The sequence below is a fragment of the Rhinopithecus bieti genome, unplaced genomic scaffold (assembly GCF_001698545.2).
Source record: "Rhinopithecus bieti isolate Rb0 unplaced genomic scaffold, ASM169854v2 scaffold_5924, whole genome shotgun sequence".
In the NCBI taxonomy this organism is placed as follows: domain Eukaryota; kingdom Metazoa; phylum Chordata; class Mammalia; order Primates; family Cercopithecidae; genus Rhinopithecus; species Rhinopithecus bieti.
The window spans coordinates 1,685,922-1,696,047 of record NW_016805189.1 but is presented as its reverse complement, the minus strand read 5'-3'; positions in this window follow the sequence as shown (position 1 = coordinate 1,696,047).

Genomic DNA, 10,126 nt, shown 5'->3' with positions numbered 1-10,126 from the left:
ATACTAACACTAATCACAAGAATGAGGGACTAATTGTATTAATTTCAGACACAGCAGACTTCAGAGCAAGGAAAGTTATCTTTTAAAAGAGAGCATTATATAACAACAAATAGGTCAATTCTCCAAGAAGGCACAACAATTCTTAACGTATATGTGCCTAACAACAGAGCATCAAAATACATGAGGCAAAAACAGATAGAATTGCTTTGTTTGTTTTCTGAAGAACTTCTATACTGTTTTCCATAATGGCTGTACTAATTTACTTTCCCACCAACCATGTGCAAGAGTTACCCTTTCGCTTCATCCTCACAAGCATCTGTTATTTTTTGTCTTTTTGATAACAGGCATTTTAAGTGGGGTGAGATGATATCTCATTGTGGTTTTAATGTGCATTTCCCTGATGATTAGTGGAGTATTTTTTCATACATCTGTTGGCCATTTGTATATCTTCTTTTGAGAAATGTATATTCAGATCATTTGCCCATTTAAAAATTGGATAATTTGTTTTATTGTGATACATTGTTTGAATTCCTTATATATTCTGGTCATTAATCTCTTCAGACAGAGAGTTTGCAGATATTTTCCCCCATTCTGTAGGTTGTCTTTTCATTCTTGTTTCCTTTGCTCGGCAGAAGCATTTTAGTTTGATATAATTCTATTTTATATAAATCTACAGTAATCAAAGCAGTGTAATATTGGTTAAAGAATAGACAGGCAGGGCGCGGTGGCTCACGCCTGTAATCTCAGCACTTTGGGAGGCTGAGGCAGGCAGATCATGAGGTCAGGAGATCGAGACCATCCTGGCTAACACGGTGAAACCCCATCTCTACTAAAAAATACAAACAAATTAGCCAGGCGTGGTGGTGGGCGCCTGTAGTCCCAGCCACTAGGGAGGCTGAGGCAGGAGAATGGCGTAAACCCAGGAGGCGGAGCTTGCAGTGAGCCAAGATCCTGTCACTGCACTCCAGCCTGGGCGACAGAGCAAGACTCTGTCTCAAAAAAAAAAAAAAAAAGAATAGACAGAAAATGGAACAGAATAGAGTCAAGAAATAGACCTACATAAATATAGCCAACTGGTCTTTGACAAAGAAGCAAAGGCAGTACAATGAAGCAAAGATAATCTTTCCAACAAATGGTGCAGGAAAAACTGGATGTCCAAATGCATAAAAGAAAAAAAGAAAGAAAAAAAAAGGATCCAGTGGGACTGCTCTGAAAAGGGAATACTTTTACTGCTGGTGGGAATGTAAATTAGTACAACCACTATGGAAAACAGTATGGTGATTTCTTAAAGAACTAAAAGTAGAACTACCATTTGATCCAGCAATCCCACTACCATGTATTTATCCAGAGGAAAAGAAATCATTATATGTAAAAACATGTGCACACACGTTTATAGCAGCACAATTCGCAATTGCAAAAATATGGAAGCAGTCTAAATGCCCATCAACCAACGAGTGGATAAAGAATATAGACATACACACACCACAGAATACTATTCAGCCACAATAAAGAATGAAATAATGGCATAGGCTGCAACCTGGATGCAGTTGGAGACCATTATTCTAAGTGAAGTAAATCAGGAATGGAAAACCATTATAAGTTCTCACTTACAAGTAGGAGCTGCCGTCGCGGTGGCTCAAGCCTGTAATCCCAGCACTTTGCTAGGCCGAGGTGGGCGGATCACGAGGTCAGGAGATCGAGACCATCCTGGCTGACACTGCGAAACCCCGTCTCTACTAAAAATACAAAAAATTAGCCGGGCATGGTGGCATGCTCTTGTAGTCCCAGCTATTCGGGAGGTTGAGGCAGTTGAATAGCGTGAACCTGGGAGGCGGAGCTTGCAGTGAGCTGAGATAGTGCCACTGCACTCCAGCCTGGGCGATAGAGCGAGACTCCGTCTCAAAAAAACAAAACAAAACAAAACAAAACAAAATGTGGGAGCTAAGCTATGAGGATGCAAAGGCATAAGAATAATATAGTGCACTTTGGGGAACAGGCAGGAAGGAGGGAAGGGTTAAAGGATAAAAGAAAACACATTGGGTGCACTGTACACTGCTCAGGTGATGGGTGCAACAAAATCTCAGAAATCACCACTAGAGAACTTTTCCATGCAACCAAACACCACCTGTTCCCCGAAAATTATTGAAATTACACACACACACACACACACACACACACACACACAATAAATCTAGATACAGACATTATATTCTTCACAAAAATTAACTAAAATAAATCTGTGATTTACTAATAAATGTAAAATGCAAAATAATGAATAATCTGGGCTTTACAAAAATTAAAAACTTTTGCACTGCAAAAGACAATGTCAAGAAAATGAGAAAACAAGTCACACACTGGGAGAAAATATTTGCAAAAGTCACTTCTGATAAAGAACTCCTATTGAAAATATACAAAGAACTCTTCAAACTCAAAAATAAGAAAATAAAAAAAATCCTATTTTAAAAATAGGCAAAAGACCTGACCACAAAAGAGGATATACAGATGGCAAGTAAGCATATGCAAAGATGTTCAACATCATGTGTCATTAGGGAATTGCAAATTGAAACCACAGTCAGATACCACTACACACCTATTAGAATGGCCAAAATCCAAATCTTGTAACACCAAAAGCTGGCAAAGATGTGAAGCAACAGGGACTCTCATTCCTTGTTTGTGGGAATGCAAAACGGTAATGGTATAGCTACTGTGGAAGACAGTTTGGCAGTTTTTTACAGAGCTAAACATACTCTTACCAATCCAGCAATTGTGCTCCATGTTCTTTACCCAAAATAATTGAAAACTTATGTTCACACATACAGAAAAACCTGGCACATGGATGTTTATAGCAGATTTATTCATAATTGTCAAAATTTGCAAGCAACCAAGATATCCTTCACTTTGTGAGTGGATAAACTGTAGAACATCCAAACAATACAATGTTATTCGGTGCTAAAAAGAAATTAGCTATCAAGCCATGACAAGACATGGAGAAAACTTAAATGCATATTACTAAGTAAAAGAAGCATATCTGAAAAGGATACATATGGTGTAATTCCAACTTTATGAAATTCTAGAAATGGCAAAACTATTAAAACAGTAAAAATATCAGTGGCTGCCAAGGATTAGGTGGGAAGGGAGATGACAGGCAATGCATAGGGATTTTTAGGGCAGCAAAACTATTACTCTTTATGTGACTACGATGGTAGATGCGTGTCATTCTACCTTTGTCAAAACTCGTAGGGTGTATATCAACAAGAGTGAACCCTACTGTAAACTATGGATCTTGGGCAATAATGATATGTCAATGTAGATTCATTGATTGTAATAAACGGTGTCAATGTATATATGGCTAGGGAGGTTGTATATATGTGGAGACACAATATATGGAAACTCTCTGCACTTGCCACTTTATTTTGCTGTGAACCTAAAAGTGCTGTAAAAATAAAGTTCATTGATTTTTCTAAAAAGCCAGTCACATTATAACTTTTGTCAATCATGCATGGATTAAATATTTTATCAATTAAGAATTACATTTGACTGTTCATGACAGAGAATGGCTTGAACCCGGGAGGAAGAGGTTGCAGTGAGCCAAGATCGCACCATTGCACTCCAGCCTGGGCAACAACAGTGAAACCCCGTCTCAAAACAAAACAAAACAACAGCAACGAAAATAGGTTATAAATTCTAATGTACAGTATGAACCTATATTTGTTCACTTAAAGTCCAGAAGGATTAAAATAGTTTTAGAGTTTTCTCTCAGTGGTGTGATAATTGGGGCATTTTTTTCTTTACTTTTCTGTCGCTTGCATTTTCAACAATGCATTTTCTATTACAGTTGTGATAAGAGAAAAAGAACAATAACAATAACTGATCAGAAAAAGAAAGAGATCCTTCTAAAAGCAGTGAAGAATGGATTCTTACAATGTAAGACTGAAAGCTAGGAGACCATGGAGAAAGATAGTGAAGAAATCCAAGTGAGAAGGGGAGGGAGCCCTAACTAAGGCAGTGGGGGTGGGAAGTAGAGTCAAGAAATATTTAGAAGGCAGAATTAGAGGGACTTGGTGATCATTTGATGTGGAAAGAGAAGGATCTAGACTGATTCCTAGCTAAGTGCAATTCCTAGTTAAGAGTGATTAAGAGTGATTGGTAAGAAAAGAAAATCGTTTTGGGGAAAAAATTATGGGCCAGTTTCTATGGCTATGTAACAATTCACCCAAAAACTTAGTGAATGAAGAACAAACACAACATGTGTTTTACTCCTAAATCTGCACTTGGGTCAGAGCTCAGCAGGGGTCTCTGCTCTCTGTTCTGCTTCACATCTGCTTGGGGTGGCTTAAAGGCAGTTGGGGGTGGGGGCCTGGAATTATCTGAATGTTCATGCACTCACTTATCAGGCAGCTGATGGGAAGATAAATGTTTGAGACCTGGCACAGCAAGGGCTCCTTGGCATTTCTATCTCTGTGTGGTCTCTACCCAAGGTCTCTCCAGCATGGTGGCTTCAAGGCAGCTAAGCTTCTCACATGTCGATTCAGGAATTCCAAGGTGGCAGGAGGAGGCACAGGCAGAGAGAGATTGGAATCAAGGCAGTAATTGTATTATTCGTGTTTGCAGCCTTGTGTTATCTAGTCTCCAAAATGATGCAGTATGATTTCTACTGCCTTTTATTTATTACAAGCATGTTACTAAAATTGACCCACGTTTAAGAAGAGTGGAAATTAGATTTCACCCTTGTGGGAAGAATGTTGAAGAATTTACAAACATGTTCTTAAACCACCACACATGACCAATTCAGTTTTAGAGACACCGAGTTTGAATTTCTGGGTGCCTTAGTCTGCTTCCTGAGCAAACAAGAGTCTTGGGTAAGGATCAATCCTTATACTTTATTTAGAAATACACACTCAAGGCAGTGAAAGTAAGGAAAAATGAAGATAAGGCAGGGAAGGATGGAAAGCAATTGAAGACGATGCATTTTTATTCTGGTCACTACTACCCAATTACCACAAAGAGACAAGGCAGGTGGCTTGGTAGGAGTGGTGCAACCACGTGGGGGCTTTTCCAGATAAATTCCAGATAAAGTCATTGTGCTTTGGAGCTTGGTGGCATTTCACGGATGGTGAAAGGAGAGGAAGTTTATTTAACTAGATCCCTCTTGTATTAGTTTTCAATGGCTGCATAACAAATTACCACAAACTTAATGACTTAAAATATGGTTAAAATACCCATTTACTAGCTCACAGTTTTGTGAGTCAGAGCCAGGTATGGTGTGACTGGGATTCTTACTCAGGGTATCATAAGGCTGAAATCAAGGTGTCGGCCTGGCTGTGCTATTGTCTGAAGGCTCTGGGGAAGACTTCACTTTCAAGCTTCTTCTTGTTGTTGGCAGAATTCAGTTCCTTGTCATTGGAGAACGGAGTTCCTTGTTTCCTTGTTAGATGTTGGTCTGGGCTGACCTCAGCTCCTAGAAACCACTCATATTCCTTGCCACCCATGTCCTCCATCTTCAAAAACCTTCTTCAAATCCTTCCTGAGCCAGAGGAAACTCTCTGCTTTAAACATACATTTAGTATGGCTCCTCTGGATAATTTCCCTGTCTTAAGGTCAGTATGTCAGGTAATACAACCTAGTCACAGGAGTGAAGACCAGCCAGTGATTATGCACTCATGTACACCTTGAGGCAGAAAATCTTGGGTGCCATTCTGCCTACTACACCTCCTATCCCTAAATCTGATTTCGAAGTCCATGTTCTTCCTGCTACCCAAAGCTGCTTGATAATATATGGAGACTGAGATCGCTTGGGGCTGACAATACGATGTCAATAGATGAAAGACAGACATGAAACTCTTCCACTTCTGTTCTGTTTCCATGACTTTTGTTGAAAATAACGTTCTGTAAATCCCAGCATGTATTAAGTGCTCAATAAAGAGGGCTGAATGAATGATGGATTGGACAGAGGAGACTACTGGAAGACTTAATGTGATAAGTAAATAGATTTTAAATGAAGACCTAATTGTGTTGAGATTCTCTGTAGTTCTAGATGAATTATATTTCTGAGTCCTGAGAGAATAACAGTGAGATTTCTGCAAAATCAACTCAACTCAATATATGTTCCTTAAATGAATGAGTGAACCAATTTATTTTGTTTGGTGATTCTCTGACTACAGGACTAGGAAGCCTATCAGAAAAAATTTAAAACCCCAAAACTAATTTGGCAGCATATATTTGTTCTTGATGATACTATAGGGAAACTCTTAGAGGTAATCTCTCCGACATTTCATTAACTATTAACCATTAAAGACTTATTATTATTATTATTATTTTCTTTTTGAGGCAGAGTCTCACTCTGTCACCCAGGCTAGAGTGCAGTGATGTGATCTCGGCTCACTGCAACCTCCGCCTCCCTGGTTCACGCCATTCTCCTGCCTCAGCCTCCTGAGTAGCTGGGACTACAGGTGCCCGCCACCACGTCTGGCTAATTTTTTGTATTTTTAGTAGAGACGGGGTTTCACCGTGTTAGCCAGGATGGTCTCGATCTCCTGACCTCGTGATCTGCCCACCTTGGCCTCCCAAAGTGCTGGGATTACAAGCATGAGCCACCATGTCCAGCCCACAAGTATTTTTAAATAATAAATTATTAAAGACATAATTTCTAAATTGTGGGTTCGAGCAGTGCAAATGACCTTATATTAAAATACATGAAACATTTTCCAGCCAAAGTAGAATGCAAAGCTCTTAAGGCAAGATTATGTGTTTATTTTGCTTTGTGTGTGTGTGTGTGTGTGTGTGTGTGTTTTGACACAGGGTCTCACTCTGTCACCCAGGCTGTAGTACAGTGGTGCCATCATTGCTCACTGTAGTCATGACCTCCTGGGCTCAAGTGATCCTCTCACCTTAGCCTCTCGAGTAGCTGAGTGAGACTATAGTTGCACATCACCATGCCTGACTAATTTTTTTATTTTTTGAAGAGACGGGGTCCCGCTATGCTGCCCAGGCTGGTCTCGAACTCCTGGCCTCAAGTGATCCTCCCACCTCGGCCTTCCAGAGTGCTAGGATTACAGGTATGAGCCACTTCGCCCAGCCTATGTGTTTACGTTGTACTTTACTAAACTTCTATTTACATACACACACAAGTGCTATGCATTCTGTTCAATCAAAATTAGTTATAATTTTTTTCTGTGACCTTATATAGATTCAATTCCAAAATACCTAATTATAATAAATCTCCATTTAATTACACATGAAATATATTCATCATTAATCAGTTATAATCTGAGTAAATCCTTAAATAATTCTTTTTAATTTGTGAATGTATTAAGGTGTCAATATATCATGAAAAAGTGCAATATGAGTACTTAAATCTCCTTGTCATAGATGCATCTTTCTTTAGTTAAAAGAATGCGAAAGGTATTTTAGTATATCTAAAGCTTTTCTCATCCTGTATGGTATGTTCTTCAAAACAGTAAATTTACTATAGGTGCTTTCGTCATTGCAATAAATTAATAACTATCAGAAGTCTATCATGAACAGAACACTACTTAGATTAGTGCAACAAAAACAAACAAACAAACAAAAAACCAAGGTACTTGAAATGCTACCTTCTTCTGGGAATATACATAAAATTTACATATAAGCATGTGTATTAGTCCATTCTCACACTGCTATGAAGAAATACCCGAGATTGAGTAATTTAGAAAGGAAAGAGGTTTAATAGTTCTGCATGGCTGGGAAGGCCTCAGGAAACTTATAATCATGGCAGAAGGCAAAGAGGAAGCAAGACCCCTTCTTCACAAAGAAGTAGGAAGGAGAAGTATGAGAGCTGGGCAAAGCGGGGAGCCCATTAAAAAAACCATCAGATCTTGTGAACACTTACTATCACGATAACAGCATGGGAGAATCACCCCCATGACTCAATGACCTCCCACCGGGTCCCTCCCACCATAGGTAGGGACTGTGGGAACTACAATTCAAGATGAGTTTTGGGTGGAGACACAGCCAAACCATAGCAGCATGTATACCACCAAAATAGAAAAGACACTACCTAGTATGTGATAACATAGTACTAAGACACCTTGAATTCTAAGATACATCCCAAATTCTGAGACATTAACGATGAAAATACAACCCATCTTAATAGTTTTCATACATATGTACTATATATCTAAGGCAGAAATTGTACATGTGATATTCTCGATCTTAGTCTACCTATTTTTTAAATGATGTCATGGGTTTGCTAAATTAATTTTACCACCCACTAATGGGCTGACCTGATCTAAACACTTATCTACATCATGTATCACAGATAATTAAAAACCTTGTTAACATATACAACCAAGGTGCCAATTACTCAATTCTATAGTGGGTACAGAAAAAGGAAAGACACAGTTGAATATGGACAGAAACTACCTGGAAAGTTTTCAAATTAGAAAGAAGAATTGAGCCTTGAATATATGGGTAAAATATGGTGTGATAAAAAGTAAATAGTTGAGAAATTTAAACTGGGGGAAAAACCCTCAGATGTAAATGTAAAAAAATTCCTTTTCTTTAAAATAAAATCTAACCTTTTAGCATTATTTTTAAAATATATAAGAACACCATTTTGTATAATAAAAGTCTCAATAATTTCAAAGATTAGAACAAATTTTAATGTTTTGCCTACAGAAAATATACAGAATTCTGAAAAATTAAATACAGCTTCCAAAGAATGAAAATATACAAAACTGATTTAAATAGAACTTGATACAATATTTGTTTTATACCCTTGTTATAAATTCAAAAGGGGTCAAATAGTCTAAGAGCAAAATGATAGCAGCCTGAAAACAAGTGGCTGTATATTCCCCACTCCCAGTTTTCTGCGCTTCTCTTACATTCAAAGATTAATGCAAAAACAAAATTTTGGAATCCCCTCCTTGCTGACCTCTGTACACATTACAAAAAAAAAAATAATAATCCTAGGATATAATGAGGTACACAGCACAAAACTGGCTGGCTGAACTCCTCAGTGGCTCCCCTGCATTCACCCTCAGAATTTCTCTCTCCTCCTGGCAAAAAGTAAGCAAACAAACACAAACCCAGAAACCTATTTTGTACGTGTATGTAAAATGTGCACACCACAGTGCAAATATGTGATCATAGTTTTTAAATGTGCACGCTTCGCAGTTAGGAAATGTCACTGTAATCGTTAGGTGAAACTTCAATCCCTTTGATGAAGATACCATCTTTGAGCCAAGCCCTGACAGAAAACCTCTGGTTCCTGTTAGACCCCTCCCTTCCCAGTCAGCTGCGGGGCTCCCTCCGGAGGGATGGAGGCTCTCTCTCTCCATCACAGCTAAGCGTTCCCAGACCCAGGAGAAACCCTGGATTCCTGCAGAGCACTCGACGTGCAGCAAAGTGTCCCAGCTCTGCAAAGGGCAGCTGGAAATGGATTTAAAATGGCAACGCGGACCAATCAGCGCTGCCGCGCCAAAGCAGACATTTACACGCGCCTCCTCCACATGCACAGGGGAACCTGGCGGTGCCTAACTCCTGCTTAGGGCTGCAGAGTAGGCGTTTTTATTCCACGGTGGTCTGTATCTTTGAAAAAAATAAATTCTTCCCCAGGTGAAAGTTTTTATTTTGGAATTAGTCCAGAATAATTTTGGGTGTGATGTGTGAAAATCTGAACCTAATTTTTTCAGAGTTTTGTGTTATTCAAGGATGAAAAGAGGTACATTTAAAATGTACTCCACCTTTTAAAACGGACTGTGGCCATTATGGTGTTCACATAACTCAGAAACAGCCTAGGCTATAAAATTAGGACTTGGCAGAAAGAGTTCTCAGGCAGAAGGTTAAATCGAGGTAAACTGAAGGGAGAGTTGGGCAGTGAGTGCAATTGTGGTGTTAGGAATCTGCAAGGTGCCCTTTACTCTGCGAATGTTGGATCCCCGGGGAGGGGGATAGGGAGGAACTTCGATTGCCTCTAGTCTTTCCTGGAGAAAAAAGTTCAATGAAGAAGCTGGCGCGCTCTGTGTGTGCACATTGCTTGCACGTGTCTGCGAATGTGCATGTCTATCTGCGTGCCTGTGTGTATGTGTATGTAAATGCGTGTGTTTACGAGCGCATGAGTGCCCCGTGTCCACGTGTATCTGCGTGC